Source organism: Cervus elaphus, chromosome 11 (assembly GCF_910594005.1).
Source record: "Cervus elaphus chromosome 11, mCerEla1.1, whole genome shotgun sequence".
In the NCBI taxonomy this organism is placed as follows: Eukaryota; Metazoa; Chordata; class Mammalia; order Artiodactyla; family Cervidae; genus Cervus; species Cervus elaphus.
Genome location: NC_057825.1, coordinates 73471925 through 73498250, shown reverse-complemented (window position 1 = coordinate 73498250; position 26326 = coordinate 73471925). Strand labels below are relative to the sequence as shown.

Here is a 26326-nt window from a genome sequence, read left to right as displayed (position 1 = left end):
TGGCTGTTGTAAGCCATGCTGTCATTGGGGGGCATATATCCTTTTGGATCATGTTTTTTCTCTGGATATATGCCCATGAGTGGGATTGAAGGGTCATATGGTACCTTTATTTTTAGTTTCTGAGGAACCTTCTTACTGTTCTCCATAGAGGCTGTACCAATTTACATTCCCACCAATGGTGTAGGACGGTTCTCTTTTTTACACACCCTCTCCAGCATTTATTATTTGTCAATTTTTTGATGATAGCCATTTTAACTGGTGTGAGGTGATATCTCACTGTAGTTTTGATTTGCATATGTGGCAGCCTGGATGGGAGGGGAGTTTGAGGGAGAATGGATACATGTACATGTATTGTTGATTAACTTTGCTGTGCACCTAAAACTATCACATCTTTGTTAATTGGCTCTACTTCAGTATAACAGAAAAAGAAAAAAAGAGTTACGTGGCCTACTTTGCAGAGAGGTATTCATTTGGTGAGGAATTGGGGGAAAGCTTTTTCTTAACAGTATTATGACAGCTTTTTGCAAGGACTTGAGAAAAATTTTCCTTCTATCCTGGATCAGGTTAACCACCCCTAGTTAATTAGTAGTATAAAAGATAACAGCTGAGGCTTATCAAATGTTAATAAGGTATTTGGGAGGTTAACTATCCCAGTCATTCTATGATCATTCTATTTATGATGATGATTCAGAGCCAGAGATACTCTGACTCCCTTTGAAATGATTATCCCTGCCCTAGATTGCCTTCACTTGGCAGACAAAGCTTCCAACACTACTGCTACCATCTTAGCCCAACCTACTATCCCTCTCTTGGCTAGACAACTGCAGTATCCTACCAGTTTATCCCCTACTTCCACTCGTAACTTCCCTACAACTCATTTTTCACATTGCAACCATTCTAGTACAATGAAATTGAAAATCTAACTGTGTTATTCTCCTAAATGAAAATCCTCATCATTTCTCCATTACTGATGCCTGCCAACATCTCAGTGTTTTTTTCAATGAGCCCTTTCATTTTGTAGAGTTCTCTTCAGGTGACTGTGTTAAGAGAGTAAGTAGCATGCTACAAATATTGAATATATCTCTAGAGACTGTACTGTTCCTACTGAAAAACAACATCAACAAAATCGATCTGATATGCATTTAATGAAATATATACTTGTTTCTGTGCAGTTTGGCAATTAAATATAATCAGTGTATGGGTGTGGTACAGTGGTACTGCCTGCCAATGCAGGAGACACAAGAGATGTGGGTTCAATCCCTGGGTCAGGAAGTTCCCTTGGAATAGGAAATAGCAACCTACTCCAGTATTCTTGCCTGGAAAATTACATGGATGGAGGAACCCGGTGAGCTATAGTGCATGAGGTTGCAAAGGGTTGGACATGACTGAGCACTCACTCACTCATGAGTGTATCAGGATACCAGGACTCAATCAGGAAAGCAGACCACCTTGAATGTTATGGAATAAATAACATATGCTAGGAATATGAGCTTTTATGATTATGGGGAAACTTGGGGAACTAAAACTGAAGATGGGGAGTTGAAAGACGAAAGAAAATAACTAATCAACCCTCTTGATACATTGGCATGACTGGACAAGTTACAGCCTGCTAGGGAACTTTGGAAGCCAGGTATACCCAGCTGCTGGAGTGGGACTGGAGAGAGCTGGAGGAGGAATCTGTGGTAAGTTATGGACTTGGCATCTAATAGTGAGCCTGGCACTATTGGCGGCCAGGAGGGTCAGCAGCTAGAAAGGAGAGCTAGAGGTTGGAAGGGGGTAGGCTAACCTAGAATGCATCGGCACCTCTATATTGCTTGTTGCATCCAACCACAACAACTTTCAGAGAGCACTGCTGCTTCATTCCTGCCTTCTAAATCGTGCTTAAATAAAAATTCGGGGTGGGAGGAAACTTTAACACAGAACCATCAGGGAAAGAGACTGCGGAAACAGTTGTTCCAGTTTTGCTAGCTGTAGACAGTGCAAACTCATCCCACTTAATAAACATTTAGATAAATTACTAAATTATATTTCTTTTAAATGATTTAACCAAATTGCTAGGTTTTGTACTCTCCATCTGTTGATTCATGGACAATTTAAGCAGGAAACTTTTTATTGTTTTCTCTTATTTAAAATATTTCTTCAGTATGGCAAAATCCACTACAATATTGTAAAGTAATTAGCCTCCAACTAATAAAAATACATGAAAAAATAAATAAATAAAATATTTCTTCATCATCACCACAGTCACACTCACACATACTTGGCTCAAGCTACTAAAACAAAATATCCTAATCTAGGTGGCTTAAGGGCTTCCCTGGCGGCTCCAGGTGGTAAAATAATCTGCCTGCACTGCAAGAGACCTGGATTTGATCCCCGGGTCTGGAAAATCCCCCAAAGAAGGGAATGACTACCCACTCCAGTATTCTTGCCTGGAGAATTCCATGAACAGAGGAGCCTGGCGGGCTACAGTCTATGGGATTGCAAAGAGATGGACACGACTGAGCCACTAACACTTTCTTTTGCTTTCAGGTGGCTTAAACAACGTTTACTTCACACAGTCTGGAGGTGGGGAAGTGTTGGCAGATTGGTGTCTGATGAGGGCTCTCTTCCTGGTTTGTTGATGTCCACCTTTTTGCTCTATCCTACACAGTGGAAAGTGGGGGGACTCTGATCTCTTTCTATAAAGAGGGGCTCTACCCTCATTGAGCCTAATTACCTCTTGAAGGATCCAGTTCCAGATATCATCATACTGTGGATCAGGGTTTCAGTATGAATTTTAGGTGTACACAAATATTCAGTCCATAGTGCAGTGGCCACAGGACTGGAAAAGGTCAGTTTTCATTCCAATCCCAAAGAAAGGCAATGCCAAAGAATGCTCAAACTATCGCACAGTTGCACTCATCTCACACGCTAGTAAAGCAATGCTCAAAATTCTCCAAGTCAGGCTTCAGCAATACATGAACCATGAACTTCCAGATGTTCCAGCTGGTTTTGGAAAGGCAGAGGAACCAGAGATCACATTGCCAACAACCACTGGATCATCGAAAAAGCAAGAGAGTTCCAAAAAAAAAAAATCTATTTCTGCTTTATTGACTATGCCAAAGCCTTCGACTGTGTGGATCACAATAAACTGTGGAAAATTCTTCAAGAGATGGGAATACCAGACCACCTGACCTGCCTCTTGAGAAACCTGTATGCAGGTCAGGAAGCAACAGTTAGCGCTGGACATGGAACAACAGACTGGTTGCAAATAGGAAAAGGAGTACGTCAAGGTTGTATATTGTCACCCTGCTTATTTGACTTCTACGCAGAGTACATCATGCCAAATGCTGGGCTGGATGAAGCACAAGCTGGAATCAAGATTGCCGGGAGAAATATCAATAACCTCAGATATGCAGATGACAGCACCCTTATGGCAGAAAGTGAAGAAGAACTAAAGAGCTTCTTGATGAAAGTGAAAGAGGAGAGTGAAAAAGTTGGCTTAAAGCTCAACATTCAGAAAACTAAGATCATGGCATCCGGTCCCATCACTTCATGGCAAATAGGTGGGGAAACAGTGGAAACAGTGGCTGACTTTATTTTTCTGGGCTCCAAAATCACTGCAGATGACAATTGCAGCCATGAAACTAAAAGACGCTTACTCCTTGAAAGGAAAGTTATAACCAAGCTAGACAGCATATTAAAAAGCAGAGACATTACTTTGCCAACAAAGGTCCGTCCTGCCAAGGCTATGGTTTTTCCAGTAGTCATGTATGGATGTGAGAGCTGGACTATAAAGAAAGCTGAGCACTGAAGAATTGATGCTTTTGAACTGTGGTGTTAGAGAAGACTCTTGAGAATCCCTTGGACTGTAAGGAGATCCAACCAGTCCATCCTAAAGGAGATCAGTCCTGGGAGTTCACTGAAGGGACTGATGTTGAAGCTGAAACTCCAATGCTTTGGCCACCTGATGTGAAGAGCTGACTCACTGGAAAAGACCCTGATGCTGGGAAAGATTGAGGGCAGGAGGAGAAGGGGACGACAGAGGATGAGATGGTTGGATGGCATCACTGACACAATGGACATGGGTTTGGGTGGACTCCAGGAGTTGGTGATGGACAGGGAGGCCTGGCGTGCTGTGGTTCATGGGGTCGCAAAGAGTTGGACACAACTGAGCGACTGAACTGAACTGAACTGAACTGGAGTGCATGGGCATGCACACCACAAACACACACATACACACCTTATGAAATACTAGATCCTTTAAGATGTGTTATAGATTGGGTTCCCTAGAAGCAGATCCTACTTCTTATTCAAGTGATTTATGTAGGAGTAATCTCAGGAAAGGAGAGTGAGGGAAGCAGAAGAGGTAGGAAAATAATGCGGTCTCAACGGGATGTTACCTTATGTCTGATCTCATGGAGAAGCGCTGGAGCATAAATTGCACCAGAGAGTTACTCTCTTTTCAGAACAAGGGCTCTGACATTTTGAACCCCATGACAGTTAGGCATTGGTTGAGGGTTGGGATGGAAGGGGATGGGTGAGAACAAAGCATTTGGCTGAAGGCAATTTTCCAGAGAGCAGGCAGCTGTGAGTATTATCAGCCAACACTTAGTCAGCAAAGCAAATGGGGTGGGGCCCAACAGCATTCACTCCAAGGTACTTTAGAAGCAGAAACTTCTATATATGGAGTATGTGGGGACTCAGAAGTAGGAGCAGAGGTTACATGGCAGACTTCTCTGTTTCCCCCACCTGTCTTTGTTGTGACCTCAGAGATGTCACTAATTCTGAGCAGTTTGGTGTCCTGGCTCCCATGTCTAGTCACCCCTCTGTGGCTCAGTGCTTGGTTATAGATGCTACTGTTGCCCCAGTTTGCCTCATAGTTCCTAGCTCCTTTCTTGTGTCACTGGATCTAGGTTGTCTGGGGCTCTGTTTAGATACCCACTTCTATTTTGCTGCCCAGCAGGGTTCTCAGAGTCCCTTCTTCTCTAGTACCTCACCTCCCACCTCAGCATTGTTGTGTGCAACAAAACATAATTATATCCATTCGAGACAAAGGGTTTCTACACAGTCCCTGTTCTTTTCTCATTCCCAAGAACTGCCTCTATGGTTGGCTTATTTGCTTGGATTCCAATCTCTCTCTCTTTTTAACTTTGTGTTAGTTATTTTTTGCTGCATAACAAGTGATGCCCAAGTGAAATATCTGAAAATCACAAACATTACCTCACAGTTTCTATGGGTTGGGAATTTGGGAGCAGCCTAGATTGGTGTTTGTGGTTCACAGGGTCTCAAAAGGTAATCAAGATATTAACCATGACTGAAGTCAGCTGAAGGCTTGACTCAGCTAGAAGAGCTAATCCCAAGAAGACTCAGGCAGACAGTTCAGTTGGCAGAAGGATTTGGCTCCTTGCTGGCTCTTGGTGGGAGGCCTTAATTTCTCACCATATGGACTTTTCCATAGTGCTACTCAAGTGTCCTCACAACATGGCCACTGACTTTCCTAAGCAAGTGATCCAAAAGAATACAAAATGGAAGCTGCAGTGTCTTTTATGATCTAGTCTCAGAGGTTGTAGATGATCACTTTTGCCAAAATTATTTGTTTGAACTGAATTGCTAAGTACAGTCCACAATCAAAGGGGAGGGAATTGAGCTCTATTTCTTAAAAGAAAGAGTATTAAATAATTTGTAGACATATTTAAAACCAACACATATCTCATCACACTAGTAGGTTCCCTGAGCAGCTGCTTTGTGGTCCTCACCTACCTGGGATACTTGCAGGACTGGGATAGAAGATTCTGAACCAAGAAGATTCTGAGATTTACCTCCCTTAAGGGATGGTCATATGATCACCATTCCCAGGCCTCTAAGAATGTGGTGGGAGGAGAGGGATACACAGTGAAAGAAGATAAGAGAAAACGGGCGCTGGGATCAGAGAGATTAGGGTTCGTGCCTTCACTTTGACATTTCTAATCTGGCTTAGGAAAGTCACTTAATTCAAGCCAATAAATGTGGTTTGTTTGTTTTTTGTTTTTGTTTTTTTGAGTATTAATTGCATGTTAAACACTGTGCTAGGTATTGGGGACAGAGTGCTTAAAAAATTCACTCTTGTGGTACTTACAGTCTAGCCAAGAAGACAGACATTAACTAAGACATTTAAATTGTGATGAGAGTCTTGTGCTATCAGAGCACATCCCAAGGGGACTTAGCCTCTTCTAAAGCGGAAGACTTCCTTGGGGAAGTAACATTTTTAAGTTGAGATTTGGAAGATGGTTAAGAGTTAACCAAATGAAGACTTCTCTGGTGGTACAGTGGTTAAGAATCCGCCTGCCAATGCAAGAGACACAGGTTCAATCCCTGGTCTGGGAAGATCCCCTATGCCTCACAGCCATTAAGCCTGTGTGCCACAACTACTAAGCTTGAACTCCAGAGGCCATGAGCCACAATACTGAGCCTGCATGCTATAGCTACTGAAGTCCATGTGCCTAGAACCCATGCTCTGCAACAAGAGAAGCAACCGCAGTGAGAAGCCTGCACACTGCAACAAAGAGTAACCCCCACTTGTCTCAAATAGAGAAAGCCTGCATGCAGCAACCAAGACCTAGTGAAGTCAAATAATAATAATAAAAAAAAGTTAACCAAGTGAGAGAACAGATGTTCAAAGGTTCTGAAGTATCAAGACCCCTGAGCTTTCAAGGAGACAAAAGAAAACTAGAATGGCTGGAATGTTGATGGTAAGAGGACAGTGAGATGAGACAAGGTTGGAAAGCTGAGTAGAGACTACATTGCCCTGGGTTTCAAAGGCCACGTTAAGAATGAGGACCCATATCTATAAGTTCTCAAAAAAGTCAAGCCAACTGCAACTGTTTTCAGCAGAGATATGTCTTGGTGAAATTTGTATTTTACAGGAACTTCTCAGGGTACCCTATGGAGAACGGTGAAAGAGGGACAAAGTGGGTGGGGGGGCTTACTTGTGGGAGCACTGTAGGAGTCTAAGTGGAGAGGTGATGATGGAAATGGAGGTGAGAGGCCATTAGGAGAGTAATAGGACTTGGCCAATGACCTGAGGCTGCAGATGGAGGAGTCAACACACACTGTCCAAGGGGCAGATTTTCCAGTGGTGATGGTGGGAGCTGGGTGGGTGTTGAGTAGATTAGGCATTCTGTTTTAAACACGTGGAGTTTTAGGGGCTTGTGAGATATTCAAGCAGAAGTGTTGAAAAGTCCTGGAGTTCAGAGAGTGGACTGTTCTCTGACGGGAGCCATGAAAGTCTAGACATATGTGCTGTAACTGAAATTCCTGAATGAATATGATGGCCAGTGTTAGTGAGGAGCAAAAGTCCAGGGAACCCCAACATTTAAGGGCCAGGAAGAAATGAAGGCAGCAAAGGCCCCTGAGGAGAAGCAATGGGAGATGGGGAAGAACAAACCCCAGAGAGTATAGCATCGGTGAGCCAAAGAGATCATGTTTCTAGAAGAAGCATTAAATGGAATTAAGGTTTTAATTAAGATAATTATAATCCTTATCTCATAAGACTCTTGTAAGGATTGAATGAGATAACATACACAAAAAATATTTTAGTAATTCATAGACACTTGCCAATGTTGGGTATTCTCTTTAGCAGAGGAATGGGAGTGTACAGGGGAAGGGCTGGGAGAAAAGGGCCAGGGTGTTCCTTCTGAAGTAATTTCCCATCACCTAATGTATCTAAAGCAAAGTTACAATTATTGACATTTGGAGACAGCCAGTCTTTGACATTGTGCAGTGTAAGTTTGGAAACCAGAGAAAACTCCCTTGCTATAAAAAATTTCTCCACCTGCTTAATATTGCTTAAAAATCCCTTCCAGAAAAAAAAAAAAAAAAAAAATCCCTTCCAGGGAAGACCTGGAAACCATTTAATCTATAATAAGAAGTTTTAAAATGCAAATACTGGGGGGAGTTACCACAGTAATGTGAAGGAGACAGTTAAGTATAATTATGTTATCAAATTCTTTTCCTTTTGGAAACTTCGGGAAGGCACCTAGAACCAGGTGCAGTGTAGGAGAGAGGGCTTGGTCCCTGAAGGGAAAAAGTGAGAGACACTCAAGGCAAATTTCACCGATTTCTCAGTGTCATGATTTTGCTTCAGACTCTTGTTTATCTTCACATCTGTCCAGAAAGAATACAACTTTCATGCAAATATCTGTCCTTCAACTTAGTGTCAGCCCTTAACTTAGCAGAAACTATGCATTTTCCCTGTTTTCTTCTCTGGCAGCTGTAGGTGATCTAATAATGTCTAGACTTCAAATAGAACAGATTCCCAGCCTTGCCTAATTTAGGGTGCCGGTGGTGTGGAGTGGACCCAGGGGTTACTGCATTGAACCACTGTGGGGATCATTAGTGCTGGTCTTCTAAGAGTTGTGAAACCGGGAGCTGATTCTGAAAAACTGACCTCTTCTTCACCTTCCCAGTAGACACTCAAGAATGTCCTGGATTCTTAGGTTACTTGTATCTGGTAGGCAGGCAGGTCCTGAGCTACAGACTCCAGAACAGAAGAGAGAAGTAAGAAAGAAATGAGCCCTGTTCCTCTCCTATGAGAATGGAAAGGGAGCTTCTGAAGACCATCTGCACAATTACAATTTTACCATATGTAACTGCTCCTATTCTGGAGACCATCTATACCCTTTGCAGTGCATTAAATCCATGAAGCTATTTGTTACAATGGGGTGCCGAGTAATTAACTGAAACTGGCCCTTTAATTCAAATCAACAGTATTTGCAGCTATTAAGCACCCAGAATGTGCACTCTGATTGGAGGCCCTAGAAGCAAAATAGTCCTTGCCCTCAAGGGGGCTTGTCTCAGTCTAGGTGTGAGATGTCAGACTCAAATGATGACTCCTCTCTGATGACACAGTTCTCCCATCTCCCTCACTCCTCTCTTTCCAACTGCTCGCTCTCCTCTAGCCCCTGGACTTGAGATAGATCTGCTGAAGAAGCTCCAGGGGGCCTCAGGCTCACTCTGACTGCTGGTCGGCTTCCTGCCTAAGCCCAGCTCTGGTAACCAGATGCTGCCACCATCTCCTCCATGCCTCAGTACTGCCTTGAACTCTGCATAGTATCTGCAAGGCATGCCTCTGATTTCTCCTTGTCAAGAGCAATGTCATCATCTCCCCCATACTATTCTGGTATGAACTGCCCCAACACACATTACATCCTATTGTGCCAATGTTGACCTGGCCCACCCTATTTGTCACACTCCTGCTTTGCCTGCAGACTGAACTTCCCACATCCGTAGCTGCGTCTAGACCTCCAATATATGTAGCTTCCCTCCTGTCCCCAGTTCTAGTGAACAGACATAATTCTAGTATTTTCTCCCTTAATAATTAGCCCTACCCCATTTCAGTTAATCATAGATGTACAACTGTATCTTGAGCTATGTCAAGAGGAAAGGAGTAAGAAAAAAGAAAACAAAATAGTGCCTATTCCGCTGGATCAGACATGCCAATAGGAGGAACTCTGCCAGTAGAAGAGTTCATCATTCGGTCGCAAAGGGATATTATTTCTCAAGATGCAACAGTAAGGTAAGAAAAAGAGGGAGGAAGAACAGCAAAAAGCTGAGGAATTCAGATAAAGATCCCAAAACACAGCGTTTCACGAACTGTGCACCACATTCCAACAAGCAAAAAAGATAATTTCACCCACTGATTGGAAGAATTTTGGTCTCATGAATGCTTGAAACACAAAGTCAAAATCGGAATTCATAAGCCTTTCTCCAAGTTTCCTCATGTGATTGGCTGTACAAACCAGCCATCCAGACTAGAAATCTGGTGTTAAAACAAAAATGAACAAGACTTCAAAAATTGAGTATAGAATGAAAGGCATTATTGCCATTTCCTTCACGTTGTTCATATATCTGAATAAATAGAGTGTGTGTCTTAAACGGAGACGTCCCGCAAAGCAGTGGCCTCATGCGTTTGATTCAGCACATCAACAATCCTGGATGGTGATGGTGGAACGATTTTGTTATAGAGAGAATAAAGATTATTTTTTCCTCTTTAGCCCTGTTTCAGCTTGTCCTCTTTATCAAGTACTTGGGCATTCGATTCTTGAAACTCACGAATTCATCTTCTGGGAAAATTCACAGAATATATTTACAAATGGAAAATAATTTGCTGGTATTTTTTCCCCTTTTTGGCACATGAATAAACTGAATGTTCTGACAAACTCAGTATCTCTTGTTTTGTTGACTGCCTTGCCCAATATTTGTCTTCAGTAATTTCAATGCAGTTATTTTTTTTTTCTCACAAAGAAACACATTTCTTCACATTTAAGAGGCACAAATTGTTGCTTCCACTTTTCAAAGGAGTTATGGTGTTTCCAGATTTAGAAAGACAGTTCCAGTTGCCAAGCTCTGTCAGGCCCTGCCTTGGCTTAACGAAGAATGCTTCTGTTTTCCTTAGGCAAAGAAAAAAAAGCAAAGACCCTAAACTATTTAAGTATCTTTTAGTTTCATTTAGAGGCCGAGAAAGGCTGTTATGTGAAAATCCAGAGGAATGAGTTTGGGTTGAGGATTTGGACTTAACTATCAAAAGTTGTAGCTGGCTTTCCACAGTTTGATTAAGCCTCTGAGACTCTGTTTCCTTGTTGATACAATGAAGAGGTTGAACTATAGCCTTTTTTGGAGTCTGTTCTAGTCCTATAGTCTATAATTTGATGTATTATTCTCCTTTATTTTTCCCATGTATACCCTTTTCTTTTTCTATGTGTATACCCTCTCCAAAGGAGGGAGACAATATTTTATTGTTATGAAGAGGCCAGGGACAACAGGAATGTGTTATTAGACAATGCTTGTCTCTTTGTTGAGGCCATGGGGAATGACAAGTGTTTATTGCTGGGACTGGAAAAGAACTGGACTTAGACTGGGGAGGGAAGGACTTCCTCTCCTCTTTGGAAATCTGATCTGATGGGTCTTGGAAGAGGTCTGATTCTGGATATATCTTGTGGTTTCTTTGGAACCTCTACTGACATGGTAACAGTTTTCACAGCATTCCTCAGCAGGGAAGGATTCTGGGTATGTAGATGTTTCTCTGCAGATCTGTAACACTGGTCCTTAATGCACCCAATGTGGACAAGGCATTGGGAGAGAGAAATGTTCTCATTCATGCTGCACTCTGAGAATCTGCTGCCAAGGTGGTAGTGAACCTCAGATTCATTGGTGATTCTTCAAGGCACAGGGTTGGAATTGAACCACTGACTTTGATGCAAGGTGGCCACACTAACTTCAACTTTTTCGGCCATGGACCTCACGGTCTGTAGCACTTCTTTTGGCAGAAGAATTTGATGGATTCCCTGTTTTCAGCAGTTCTACAGTGAAGCTATGGATGGAGTAACAGTGGTGAACAGTTTCTTCTGGCAGTCAAATGGATTTTCTCTGATGTGATCTGTGTAAGCACCTCTGGGTTTCTTCAATGTATTACAGACAGAAAGTGCTAGGAGAGGAGAATGGATTTCCTGCCATTCTGGGAATGCATAATTTTATTGATTTGAAAAGAGATACCATCTTATTTTGAGCTTCAAATGGGTGAAGTAGGAGATTTCAATTATACCATATTTTTTCACTTTCTTCTACAGATAACAATTATTCAATAAATGTGGACCGACTGAATGAATGAAGAAACTGATGTTAAATAGAAACAGAGGATAAAGAAGTTCTGCCTGGCCATGAGTTGTCGGTCTTGATTTGTCATCTAAAGTGTGGCCGGTTTTGAACAATAAATGGGTGGAGTGAAAAGTGGCCCAATTTTTCCTTCAGAGGTTTTGATTTTATTCCTTAGCAGATGTCATTCGATCTGAGAATTCCTCTTCTTTTTCTTTCCATTTTCTCCATTTCTCTACTCCATTCTTTCTCACTCTCTTCTCTTCTGTCTTCATCTTCTGCTTTTAAAAACAATGATCTAGAGAAGAGAAGGTTAGTGTTGGAGGAAATGGAATCAATTTCTAGACTGAGCTGGGAGCATTCCTTTGCATACCCGCCCTATATACACCTATGGCCCTGAGATGGTGAGCAGTCAACAAATTCAAAGACACTTGAAATCTCTATCTGGTGTGTTCAGGGCCCTGAGTCATTTCAACCCCTTAGGGTGGCATGGTCGCCATACCAAGGGAGTTCCAATGGAGACTTTTCTCAGGACATCTATTTTCTGTATAACAAACTAAAATATTTGGTGGTTTGAAACAACAACCATTTTATTATATTTCAGTATTTTGTTGGTCAGAAATTTGGCAGTTCTCAGTCAGGTGATTCTTCTGCTCCACCTAGTCTGTGAAGGTGTTTCTGGATGAGCATTTGTATCAGTTGACTGAATCAAGCAGACAACCCTTCCCAGTGGCCTGAATAGATCAAAAAGGCAGAAGAACAGACATCCCTGGTGGTCCAGTGGCTAAGACTTCAAGCTGCCAGTCTAGGGGGCCCAGGTTCGATTCCTTGTCAGGGATCTAGATACCACTAGATCTCACATGCCACAATGAAGAGTTCGTATGCTGCAACTAAAAGATCCACAAGGTGCAACTCAAGATCCCACACACCTCAACTAAGACCCAGCACAGCCAAGTAACTCTGCCTAAGTCCTTCAGCTGGGACATTGGTCTTCCCCTGCTCTTGGAATGGTGACTTACGTCATTAGTGCTTCTGGTCCTCTGGTCTTTGGATTCAGATTGGAACTTACATCACTGGCTTTCCTGGGTCTCCAGCTTACAGATGACAGATACTGAGATTTCTCAATTTCCATAATCATGTGAGCCAATTCTTTATAATCTCTCTCCTGCCTCATCAGTTCAGTTCAGTTGTTCGGTCATGTCCAACTCTTTACAACCTCATGGACTATAGACAGTCCATGGAATTCTCCAGGCCAGAATACTGGAGTGGGCAGACTTTCTCTTCTCCAGGGGATCTTCTGAACCCAGGGATCGAGGCCCAGTCTCCCACATTGCAGGCAGATTCTTTACCAGCTGAGCCACAAGGGAAGCCCAAGAATACTGGAGTGGCTAAGCCTATCCCTTCTCCAGGGGATCTTCCTGACCCAGGAATCGAATCGGGGTCTCCTGCATTGTAGGTGGATTCTACCAACTGAGCTACCAAGGAAGCTCCCAAATTCATATCAGTCTGTTCAGTGGCTCGGTTGTGTCTGACTCTTTGCGACCCCATGGACTTCAGCATGTCAGGGTTCACTGTCCAGCACCAACTCCTGGAGTTTACTCAAACTCATGTCCATTGAGTCAGTGATGCCATCAAAGCATCTCATCCTCTGTCATCCCCTTCTTCTCCTGCCTTCAATCTTTCCCAGCATCAGAGTCTTTTCCAATGAGTCAGTTCTTCGCATCAGGTGACCAAAGTAGTGGAGTTTCAGCTTCAGCATCAGTCCTTCTGATGAATATTCAGGACTGATTTCCTTTAGGATTGACTAGTTGGATCTCCTTGCAGTCCAAGAGACTCTCAAGAGTCTTCTCCAACACCACAGTTCAAAAGGATCAATTCTTTGGTGCTCAGCTTTCTTTATAGTCCAACTCTCACATCCATCATGACTCCTGGAAAAATCATAGCTTTGACTAGATGGACCTTTGTTGGAAAGGTATTGTCTCTGCTTTTTAATATGCTGTCTAGGTTGGTCATAGCTTTTCTTCCTGATATATATATATACACACACACATACACACACACAAATATATGTGTGTGTGTGTTTGTGTATGTGTATCCTATTGGTTCTATTTCTCTGAGAACCCTGATTAATACATCTGTGCCAACTCAGTATCAAGGGGAGAAGAATGGAGCCTGCCTCTCTTTGGAAGAAGTGCCAAAGAATTTGCAGCTATCTTTGACCCACCACACACAATTGGAATTGCCCTCTTCTGGGAATCAGAAGAATGAATCTACAATTCTATATGCCAAGAGACACCTGGCATGAAAATATCTAAGTCCACTGAATCAACACTGTGGCTACCCTGATGGGATGAAGCACTAGTGTCTGAAAATGTTCTGGCTCTAATAGCCAAAATTAAGAATTTTAAAAGGACAATCTCTAGTATTAGGGTGTTGGATGATTTCCATTTTGACCTCTGAGCTGTGTTTCCTCTTGTTGGCAGTAATAGAGAGAAATGTGGATCCTTAGCCTGAAACAATATCCAGTGTTACCTCAACTCCTTCGTTTCGTTCTACACAGCTAAACTCAAACCCACTTTTTGATTAAAATAGTAGACATAAGAACCCCCAATTATAGAGTACCTAGCACGCTAGATTTTATCTCCAGTCCTCCAAGTAACTGTGCGTGTTCCACATGACAGCCCCATTTTGCAGATGAGGGAGAAGCAGCTTAGAAAGTTCATGGAACCAGTTTGAGGTTATATAGAGAGCGGTATATTTGCTGTTTAAACCAAGGCCTGCTTGGCTCCAAAGCCTCTTTCCCTTACCCTGTGTGATTTTTGGAAAATCAGAGCACCTTATAAAACATCCATCATGTACTGCCCGAGAAAGCACAGAGTCAGTGAGACCAGACTGAACAGCCAGCAAATTCCGCAGCTCAGTAGCCACTCCAATGAGCCTACTGCTGGGCTACCAAGGTGTTTTCATTCCAGCTGCTCCCTTCTTGAAGAAATCTCAATATACACAAAAGCATCAAGGTACAGAGTGATTTATCCTTTTTCAGAAATGTTTTTATAAAATATCTCTGCACTAAATAACTTTGTACAGAGAGGCCTCCTAGGGTTATTTAAGGAATAATTCAGTATGCAAAAAACTATGGAAAAGAATTCACCTTGATATTATCCCCCCTTACAGTACCTATCTGGCTTAGTCTGATCTTGGAAAAGCTGGTGTGAAAGGAAATAGGAAGGTTGCTTGTAAAGCTGGGAGAGTTGCTAGGCTCCAATGCTATCTGACCTTAAGTGAAGGTGGGGTGGGTGGTGGATGTGTCCTAGATGTTTATATTGTCTTAGAAAGGTTTGGCATGGCTGCTGGGGAGTTCTCAAGCCCAAATTGGCCATCAGACGAGCCTGTACCTTCTAGAAATGGGCTTCTCTCAGAATCCCTGAGATCCAGTCCCTGGCTATGAGGAGCAGCCTGGGGAACGTGTGGCCTCCATGTCAAGGTATTGATGGATTTCAGCATGTGGCAGTTGGGCCCTTGGTCAATTGAGTTCCCCATAACTGGATGCATATACTGTTCATTTCTCATGGCTGCCACACTCACACTGTACTGAGCATACATAAGATGATGCATAATAAATAAGACCCTAATGCTGGGAAAGATTGAGGGCAGGACGAGAAGGGGATGACAGAGGACGAGATGGTTGGATGGCATCACTGACTCAACGGACATGGGTTTGGGTGGACTCCGGAAGTTGGTGATGGACAGGGAGGCGTGGTGTGCTGAAGTTCACAGTGTTGCAAAGAGTTGGATAGGACTGAGCAACCGAACTGACTGAATAAATAAGCACTGTGGGAACGTGGTCTCCAAAGCAGTCTTTTAATACTTTGTACTTCCTACTTCTGTGCTTACACTCAAGTTTTCTTCTACTTTGCTTGCTTTGCTTTCCATATTCACATTCAGGAGCCAGCTCAGATCTCACCTCCAAAAAGCCTTCTCCAATCCCCCCTAAGACTTCAGAATCAGTCTTAGGAATTCTTCTTCTAGGTACCCATGTCTGCTATTTCAGCACACAGCACTTATGCTTCAGGCCCTAGCCAGGAAACCTCAGCACCCTCTGGGCTGCACGCTGGGTTATGTCCACTATTACAGGGCTGCTTTGGAAAGGTCTGTCTGATTTCCTCTCTGTCCTTGAAGCCTCCATCCTCTCTCACCTGCTTTCCTGGCTTCCTACTTGCCTGTTCTGTTATCTGTCCTCCCTTCTGGGAGCCTCTGCATTGTCCCTTGAGTCAGGGCTGGGATTAGGGTGTGGTGAGTGAGGTGGAGACATGACTCCTCCTTCAAGTGCTGAGATCAGAGTGAAGGCCTCTTTCCGTTTTGCTCTGTAGGTGCCTCACTCCTCTCCCCTAGTCTCAGGCCTGCCCAGAGTCCAGCTGTGGTAATGACTTGATTTCAGTGAAAGTCCTAGTAACCTTCATCGCGGTGTATTCCAGACATGGCTATGCACTACCTGCAGACCTTTGACCCCAGATTGAACCAGACTGCTAGTAGACAGGGCTCAGGAGTCCACACAGCCATGATTGGGTGTCACTGGCTCATAACACCAAGTCCAGGTTCTTGGAATAACATTCATAGTCCCTCCCAACCTGGTATCTGCCGTTTCTGGCTTCACTTTCAGTTGACTTCCTCTATGCAGGCACCCCAGAGGCAGATCACACCAAACCACTCGTTGGACCCAAGTGTGCCCTGCCTTGCATCCTGTGTCTCTGTGCTTTTCCTGGAATTCAGCATGCTCCTCTTACCCTTGCCTATTCCCTTTGGCAAAAGTCTACTCATTCTTCAGGGTCCACTTCAAATACCATCTTCTCTCTGAAAACTTTTTGGATCTTCACCTCTCTAATATTAGTAGCATTTGACACTGTAATAGAATTATTTCCCCATCTCAGCTGCTGTGTTTTTGTATATAAAGTCAGGAGCCCGTCTCATGCTGTGTCACCCTGATTCCATAAGGACCCCTGAGCCCACTTTCCAGGTTCAGGAACTGCTTACTTTTATTTATCTGCAACACCTTGCCTGAAGCACAGTGAGCATCTATTAGTTGTTGAATTGAATGAAAATAGGCACTAACTAGTTAAGTTTAAGTGAAAATGTTAGTTGCTCAGTCATGTCTGACTCTTTGTGACCCCATGGACTGTAGCCGGCCGGGCTCCTCTGTCCATGGAATTCTCCAGGAAAGAATACTGGGGTCGGTAACCATTCCCTTCTCCAGGGGGTTTTCCCGACCCAGGGAACAAACTCAGGTCTCCTGCCCTGCAGGCAGATTCTTTCCTGTGTGACTCACCAGTGAAGCCCAGTTATTAACTTTCCATAGCACCTAACATAATGCCTTGAATATAAGTATTTTAAAATATTTTTTGAATGAATAAATGGACAAAGGGATGAATATGGGCCATATTTATTGTCACTATTTAGCCACTTCCAGGGAACTTGTGTGTGTTTCAGTCACACATGGTGGAGCTCAAATGTCAGTGTGTATAAATAAGAGTCATCTGGGACATAATTTAAAATGTAGACTGCTGGCCACACTCCCAGAGATGCTGATTCAAAAGATCTGGGTGGGACCTAGGAATATACATTTGTAATAGCATCTTGGGTAATAATGAGACAGGTGGACAGGTGTTTGGTCCACAGGTCACATTTTGAGAAACATTGCAGGAGGCATTTAGTGTTCAGCAGGTGCTATTCACTCTCTGGAGGGATTCTCAGATAATCTATCTTAAAGTTCAAGCCTTAACACTAAAGAGATTGTGGAGTCTTGTTAGGAGGACATGATAAAAGCAGCAAGTCTAGTCTGGCAACTGATGGGCCTTCAGACTCTGGTAAGACCATTCTTGGGACAGTCTTTGGATCCTGCAATAGAAGGAAGAATAGAGGGCCTTGTGAGCTTGGTTGCAGAGACCCTGGTTTTGGTCTTGTGGCTCCCCTCCTCTGAGAAAAGAAGAGAAGCTAAAGGCAAAGGAGAAAAGGAAAGATATACCCATTTGAATGCAGAGTTCCAAAGAATAGCAAGGAGAGATAAGAAAGCCTTCCTCAGTGATCAATGCAAAGAAATAGAGGAAAACAATGGAATGGGAAAGACTAGAGATCTCTTCAAGAAAATTAGAAATACCCAGGGAACATTTCATGCAAAGATGGGCTCAATAAAGGACAGAAATGGTATGGATGTAACAGAAGCAGAAGATATTAAGAAGAGATGGCAAGAATACACAGAAGAACCTTACAAGAAAAGATCTTCATGACCCAGATAACCATGATGGTGTGATCACTCACCTAGAGCCAGACATCCTGGAATGCGAGGTCAAGTGGGCCTTAAGAAGCATCACTATGAACAAAACTAGTGGACGTGATGGAATTACAAATCCTTTTAGAATTATTTCAAATCTTAAAAGATGATGTTATGAAAGTGCTGCACCCAACATGCCAGCAAATTTGGAACACTCAGCAGTAGCCAAAGGACTGGAAAACATCAGTTTTCATTCCAATCCCAAAGAAAGGCAATGCTAAAGAATGTTCAAACTACCACACAATTGTACTCATCTCACATGCTAGCAAAGTAATGGTCAAAATTCTCCAAGCCAAGCTTCAGCAATACGTGAACTATGAACTTCCAGATGTTCAAGCTGGATTTAGAAAAGGCAGAGGAACAAAGGCAGAGATCAAATTGCCAACATCTGCTGGGTTATCGGAAAAGCAAGAGAGTTCCAGAAAAACATCTACTTCTGCTTTATTGATTACGCCAAAGCCTTTGACTATGTGGATCACAACAAACCGTGGAAAATCTGAAAGAGATGGGACTACCAGACCACCTGACCTGCCTCCTGAGAAATCTGTATGCAGGTCAAGAAGCAACAGTTAGAACTGGACATGGAATACAGACTGGTTCCAAATTGGGAAAGGAGTACATCAAGGATGCATATCATCACCCTGCTTATTTAACTTCTATGCAGAGTATATCATGCGAAATGCTGGACTGGATGAAGCACAAGCTGGAATCAAGATTGCCAGAAGAAATATCAATAACCTTAGATATGCTGATGACACCACCCTTATGGCAGAAAACAAGGAAGAACTAAAGAGCCTCTTGTTGAAAGTGAAAGAGGAGAGTAAAAAAGTTGGCTTAAAACTCAACATTCAAGCAACTAAGGTCATGGCATCTGGACCCATCATTTCATGGAAAACAATGGAAACAGCGAGAGACCATTATTTTGGGGGACTCCAAAATCACTGCAGATGGTGACTGCAGCCATGAAATTAAAAGACGCTTGCTCCTTGGAAGGAAAGCTATGATCAACTTAGACAGCATATTAAAGAGCAGAGACGTTACTTTTTTTTTTTTTTTTTTTTATTAACAGCCTGTATCACTGAATTATAATTTTTTTTTTGGTCATACATTGATATGAATCAGCCATAGATTTACACGTATTCCCCATCCCGATCCCCCCTCCCACCTCCTTCTCCACCCGATTCCTCTGGGTCTTCCCAGTGCACCAGGCCGGAGCACTTGTCTCATGCATCCCACCTGGGCTGGTGATCTGTTTCACCATAAATAGTATACATGCTGTTCTTTTGAAATATCCCACCCTCACATTCTCCCACAGAGTTCAAAAGTTTGTTCTGTATTTCTGTGTCTCTTTTTCCGTTTTGCATATAGGGTTATCGTTACCATCTTTCTAAATTCCATATATATGTGTTAGTATGCTGTAATGTTCTTTATCTTTCTGGCTTACTTCACTCTGTATAAGGGGCTCCAGTTTCATCCATTTCATTAGGACTGATTCAAATGAATTCTTTTTAATGGCTGAGTAATATTCCATGGTGTATATGTACCACAGCTTCCTTATCCATTCATCTGCTGATGGGCATCTAGGTTGCTTCCATGTCCTGGCTATTATAAACAGTGCTGCGATGAACATTGGGGTGCACGTGTCTCTTTCAGATCTGGTTTCCTCGGTGTGTATGCCCAGAAGTGGGATTGCTGGGTCATATGGCAGTTCTATTTCCAGTTTTTTAAGAAATCTCCACACTGTTTTCCATAGCGGCTGTACTAGTTTGCATTCCCACCAACAGTGTAAGAGGGTTCCCTTTTCTCCACACCCTCTCCAGCATTTATTGCTTGTAGACTTTTGGATAGCAGCCATCCTGACTGGCGTGTAATGGTACCTCATTGTGGTTTTGATTTGCATTTCTCTGATAGTGAGTGATGTTGAGCATCTTTTCATGTGTTTGTTAGCCATCTGCATGTCTTCTTTGGAGAAATGTCTGTTTAGTTCTTTGGCCCATTTTTTGATTGGGTCATTTATTTTTCTGGAATTGAGCTTCAGGAGTTGCTTGTATATTTTTGAGATTAATCCTTTGTCTGTTTCTTCATTTGCTATTATTTTCTCCCAATCTGAGGGCTGTCTTTTCACCTTGCTTATAGTTTCCTTTGTAGTGCAAAAGCTTTTAAGTTTCATTAGGTCCCATTTGTTTAGTTTTGCTTTTATTTCCAATATTCTGGGAGGTGGGTCATAGAGGATCTTGCTGTGATTTATGTCAGAGAGTGTTTTGCCTATGTTCTCCTCTAGGAGTTTTATAGTTTCTGGTCTTACATTTAGATCTTTAATCCATTTTGAGTTTATTTTTGTGTATGGTGTTAGAAAGTGTTCTAGTTTCATTCTTTTACAAGTGGTTGACCAGTTATCCCAGCACCACTTGTTAAAGAGGTTGTCTTTTTTCCATTGTATATCCTTGCCTCCTTTGTCAAAGATAAGGTGTCCATAGGTCCGTGGATTTATCTCTGGGCTTTCTATTCTGTTCCATTGATCTATATTTCTGTTTTTGTGCCAGTACCATACTGTCTTGATGACTGTGGCTTTGTAGTAGAGCCTGAAGTCAGGCAGGTTGATTCCTCCAGTTCCATTCTTCTTTCTCAAGATTACTTTGGCTATTCGAGGTTTTTTGTATTTCCATACAAATTGTGAAATTCTTTGTTCTAGTTCTGTGAAAAATACCGTTGGTAACTTGATAGGGATTGCATTGAATCTATAGATTGCTTTAGGTAGAATAGCCATTTTGACAATATTGACATGATCCTCTACATAGAAAACCCTAAAGACTCTACCAGAAAATTACTAGAGCTAATCAATGAATATAGTAAAGTTGCAGGATATAAAATTAACACACAGAAATCCCTTGCATTCCTATATACTAACAATGGAAAAACAGAAAGAGAAATTAAAGAAACAATACCATTCACCATTGCAACAAAAAGAATAAAATACTTAGGAGTATATCTACTTAAAGAAACAAAAGACCTATACATAGAAAACTATAAAACACTGATGAAAGAAATCAAAGAGGACACAAACAGATGGAGAAACATACCATGCTCATGGATTGGGAGCAGAGACGTTACTTTGCCAACAGGTCCGTCTATGTTTTTTCCAGTAGTCATGTATGGATGTGAGAGTTGGACTATAAAGAAAGCTGAGTTTTCTCATTGTTAGCATATAGGAATGCAAGGGATTTCTCTGTGTTAATTTTATATCCTGCAACTTTACTATATTCGTTGATTAGCTCTAGTAATTTTCTGGTAGAGTCTTTAGGGTTTTCTATGTAGAAATCATGTCATCTGCAAACAGCAAGAGTTTCATTTCTTCTTTTCCTATCTAGATTCCTTTTACTTCTTTTTCTGCTTTGATTGCTGTGGCCAAAACTTCCAAAACTATGTTGAATAGTAGTGGTGAGAGTGGGCACCCTTGTCTTGTTCTTGATTTCAGGGGAAATGCTTTCAATTTTTCACCATTGAGGGTAATGCTTGCTGTGGGTTTGTCATATATAGCTTTTATTATGTTGAGGTATGTTCCTCCTATTCCTGCCTTCTGGAGAGTTTTAATCATAAATGGATGTTGAATTTGTCAAAGGCTTTTTCTGCATCTATTGAGATAATCATATGGTTTTTATCTTTCAATTTGTTAATGTGGTGTATTACATTGATTGATTTGCAGATATTAAAGAATCCTTGCATTCCTGGGATAAAGCCTACTTGGTCATGGTGTATGATTTTTTTTAATATGCTGTTGAATTCTGTTTGCTAGAATTTTGTTAAGGATTTTTGCATCTATGTTCATCAGTGATATTGGCCTGTAGTTTTCTTTTTTTGTGGCATCTTTGTCTGGTTTTGGAATTAGGGTGATGGTGGCCTCGTAGAATGAGTTTGGAAGTTTACCTTCTTCTGCAATTTTCTGGAAGAGTTTGAGTGAGATAGGTGTTAGCTCTTCTCTAAATTTTTGGTAGAATTCAGCTGTGAAGCCATCTGGTCCTGGGCTTTTGTTTGCTGGAAGATTTCTGATTACAGTTTCGATTTCCTTGCTTGTGATGGGTCTGTTAAGATCTTCTATTTCTTCCTGGTTCAGTTTTGGAAAGTTATACTTTTCTAAGAATTTGTCCATTTCTTCCAAGTTGTCCATTTTATTGGCATAGAGCCGCCCTCTTACACTGTTGGTGGGAATGCAAACTAGTACAGCCACTATGGAGAACAGTGTGGAGATTTCTTAAAAAAACTGGAAATAGAACTGCCATATGACCCAGCAATCCCACTCCTGGGCATACACACCGAGGAAACCAGATCTGAAAGAGACACGTGCACCCCAATGTTCATCTCAGCGCTGTTTATAATAGCCAGGACATGGAAGCAACCTAGATGCCCAACAGCAGACGAATAGATAAGGAAGCTATGGTACATATACACCATGGAATATTACTCAGCCATTAAAAAGAATTCATTTGAATCAGTCCTAATGAAATGGATGAAACTGGAGCCCATTATACAGAGTGAAGTAAGCCAGAAAGATAAAGACCATTACAGTATACTAACACATATATATGGAATTTAGAAAGATGGTAACAATAACCCTATATGCAAAAAAGAGACACAGATGTACAGAACAGACTTTTGGACTCTGTGGGAGAAGGCGAGGGTGGGATGTTTTGAGAGAATAGCATTGAAACATGTATATTATCTAGGGTGAAACAGATCACCAGCCCAGGTTGGATGCATGAGATAAGTGCTCGGGCCTGGTGCACTGGGAAGACCCAGAGGGATCGGGTAGAGAGGGAGGTGGGAGGGGGGATTGGGATGGGGAATACATGTAAATCCATGGCTGATTCATGTCAATGTATGACAAAAATCACTACAATATTGTAAAGTAATTAGCCTCCAACTAATAAAAATAAATGAAAAAAAAAAAAGAAAGAAAGCAAGCTAAGCACCAAAGAATTGATGCTTTTGAACTGTGGTGTTGGAGAAGACTCTTGAGAGTCCCTTCAACTGCAAGGAGATCCAACCAGTCCATCCTAAAGGAAATCAGTTCTGAATATTCATTGGAAGGACTGATGTTGAAGCTGAAACTCCAATAATCAGGCCACCTGATGTGAAGAACTGACACATTGGAAAAGATCCTGATGCTGGGAAAGATTGAAGGTGGGAGGAGAAGGGGACAACAGAGGATGAGATGCTTGGATGGCATCACCAACTCAATGGACATGAGTTTGAGTAAACTCCAGGAGCTGGTGATGGGCAGGGAGGCCTGGCATGCTGCAGTCCATGGGGTGGCAAAGAGTCGGACATGACTGAGTGACTGAACTGAACTGAACTGTGCATACTAAATTAGCACCCTCTCTTTAAGTGCAAGGGAGAAGAAGGAAAGCTGGTCAAAACATGAATACAAGCCTTCAAGTGAAGACGAGAGGTCAGCTCTTCTGAAAGACATGTGAGTCATGCCAGCTCTCCTTAGCCTGATCCTCAGCACCCACCCTCCAACTACCACACGTCTCACGAGTCCCGGTACTTGTACTTCCCACATCAGCAGGCATAACCCTGACTCCGGTGTTCTGATCCCATGACTACAGTTCCTACTGAAATGCTCTTGGCCTTTCTGAACTTTTTCTCCTTTCTCAACTTGGTATTAGACCTTCTCCTCCAGGAAGTCCTCCCTGCTCTACCAGCTGGCAGCCGGCAAAATACTAGGCTGAACTCCAGTCTGACCCCAGCTTCCTAGCATTCTCATCCCTAAGGAATCCTTCTGATATATTTCTCATAGGCCACTGTATTTGGAATGAATGAGTCTACTAATCACGTTTATTTTGTAGGTATTTGTTTACTACTTCCCCATTTTTATTACTAAAAGATATTTCAGTCTCAAAGAGAGTCCATCTTCCCTGCTTGACAATCCTTGTAGTGCTCTTGGTACCAAAATCACCTCTCAGCTATCCTTATTCTTGGCCTTCATGCTAGGCATTTTAATTATATACTGGATTATTATTTGACATCATATTGAAAACAGTTGTTCCTATTTATTATTCTATCTTAAAAGAGAATGAATCAATGATTTTCAAAGAAATTCTTGTCAAAATTGACTCAAAAAGATTTTTCAAAACCCAAACCATGGAAGAAATGGGTAATGCTATCAAAAACTACCCAGGCCCAGATCATTTAACAAGTTAGTTATTTTAAAACTTTGAGGGAGAGATGATTCTGATGCTATTAAAAGGAAAGAAACCTACTCCTTATTTTCTGAAGCTAATACACTGTTGATACCAAAACTTCATAGAGATCACACATATACATAGGATGTTATGGGTCAAACGGTCATTCTCCACACTCCCTCCAAAGGAGATATGTTAAAGTCCCAAACCCAGCACCTCAGAAGGTGATCTTTCTTGGAAATAAGGTGGTTGCTGATGTAATCAGCTAAGATTAGGTCACACTGGGGTGGGGTCAGTCCCTATCTGATATGACTAGAGTCTTGTAAGAAGATAGCCATGTGAAGACAGACACACAGGGAGAACACCATGTGATGCTGAAGGCAGAGATTGGAGTTATGCAGCTGCAAGGCCAAGAATGCCAAAGATTGCCAGCAGACTACCAGAGGCTAGGAGGAGGGAGGCGAGGAAGCTTTCAGAGGGAGCGTGGCCCTGACATCTTGATTTTGGATTTCTATCCTTAGAGTTGTGAGACAATACATTTCTGTTGTTTGAAGTCAGCCACTTTGTGGTGCTTTGTTACATCAACCTTAGGAAACTAATACACAGTCTACATCTAAGAATTTATTCTACCCTGATACTCAGTTATACCCAATCAAAGATGTCCATTTCATTGTTAATTGTAATGTTGAAAAACTAGATAATATCTAAATAGCCATCAGTAGAGGGCTGTTTAAATAAATTATGATGCTTCTTTAATGGAATTCTAAGCTGTGGTTAAAAGCAATAAAGTAACCAAAAATGAATGAATTCATGAGACATTTAAGATTAATTGGTAAGTTGCAAGATCAAGTCGTAAGGCACAAGTAGTGTATGATACTAAATTTATCTTTTAAAAAGACTTAACAGGATAGTACATGGATAGAAAAAACATTGATGTACTTTTCAAGTAGTTATTTCATGGTGGAGGTGGAAATCATAGGAGGTACTCTCATTTTCCATGTTGCATATATCTCTGTAAGATTTAAGGGGACTCCCTGGTGGTTCAGTGGCAAAGAATCTGCCTGCAGTGCAGGCGACATGGGTTTGATCCCTGGGTCTGGAAGATCCTCTGGAAAAGGAAATGGCAACCCATTCCAGTATTCTTGCCTGAGAAATCTCATGGACAGAGGAGCCTGGTAGGTTACAGTCCACGGGGTCACAAGAGTCAGACACAACTTAGTGACCAAACCACCACCATAAGATTTAAATATTTTAAAATTGGCATGTATTGTTTTCATCTTTAAAAATCATGTTATTATCAGTTCTGTGTGGGAAAATTTGTTTCACCTTAGCATCCTTCTGAGTTTTCAAATCAACCTCCTTGGAGCAGTTACAGTGATCCCTCACCTTTCCAGAATTCAGCTGACAACCTCCCAATATAGCAAGTGCTATACAGAAAGTTGGCCTGAATGAAGAAATTGGTAAGACTCAATAAAGTCCCATTTGCTGTCCCTTATGTCCTCCATGAGAGCCTTTTAACCTTTACTTTACATCCTAGTTATTCTAATTTCTAGAATGTAGCAGTTTAAAAGAGAGAGAGGGACTGCTAGTGTTAAGTACACTGAGAGGGAGGTTTTCAAAAAAACTATAAAAAGCCATTACAAGGACTTACATTATATAAATCTGGGTCATTTAATATAGGAATCAACCAGAGGTTGTCTCAGAAACCTCTGAGGTCATCTTTCTATTGAATTTCTATCACAAGTCAATGTAACAGATTATAATTTTGTGACTCAGTTAAGAAAATGTTAAATTATGTCCATTGTTTAAGAACTCAAGGAATAGTACTATATATTTTGTGTAGATTCCCATTTAATTGGTTAAAATAAAAAGTCTGGGGCTTAAGGAAGCAAATGTTTAGTTATCTGGGAAGTTTCTACCACCCAGAAAGACTTATTATCCAAGGGTTCTGGATAATCAAAATTTTCCTCTCTTTTCTTCCTAGAGCATTTAATCAAGGCCACCCACAGCTTAGAGGTTTTAGAAGTCTCCAGTTGAGCCATTTTCTCACCAGCAGTGTAAACAAGGGAGGAGACTGGAAGGATGGGGTGCCAGGTGCGGCTTCACTTAGAGCCCCTTCCCTGAGATAATGGGCAGTGAGGGGGCCGCAGGAGTTGGGGTGCACACTGGGAATTCTCCACCCTACTCTCAGAAATCTCCTCCCCTAGTT

The 26326-nt window shown here is 41.9% G+C and overlaps 1 long non-coding RNA gene across 1 annotated transcript; it reads left to right on the top strand.

Annotated features, from left to right (window-relative positions):
• The first annotated feature begins 296 nt into the window (after nucleotides 1-296).
• Nucleotides 297-25906, top strand: LOC122702914. The gene is made up of 4 exons (XR_006343367.1): nucleotides 297-413; nucleotides 8779-8788; nucleotides 11918-11922; nucleotides 25894-25906. It is a non-coding gene; the product is annotated as an uncharacterized LOC122702914 (long non-coding RNA).
• The last annotated feature ends 420 nt before the right edge of the window (nucleotides 25907-26326 follow it).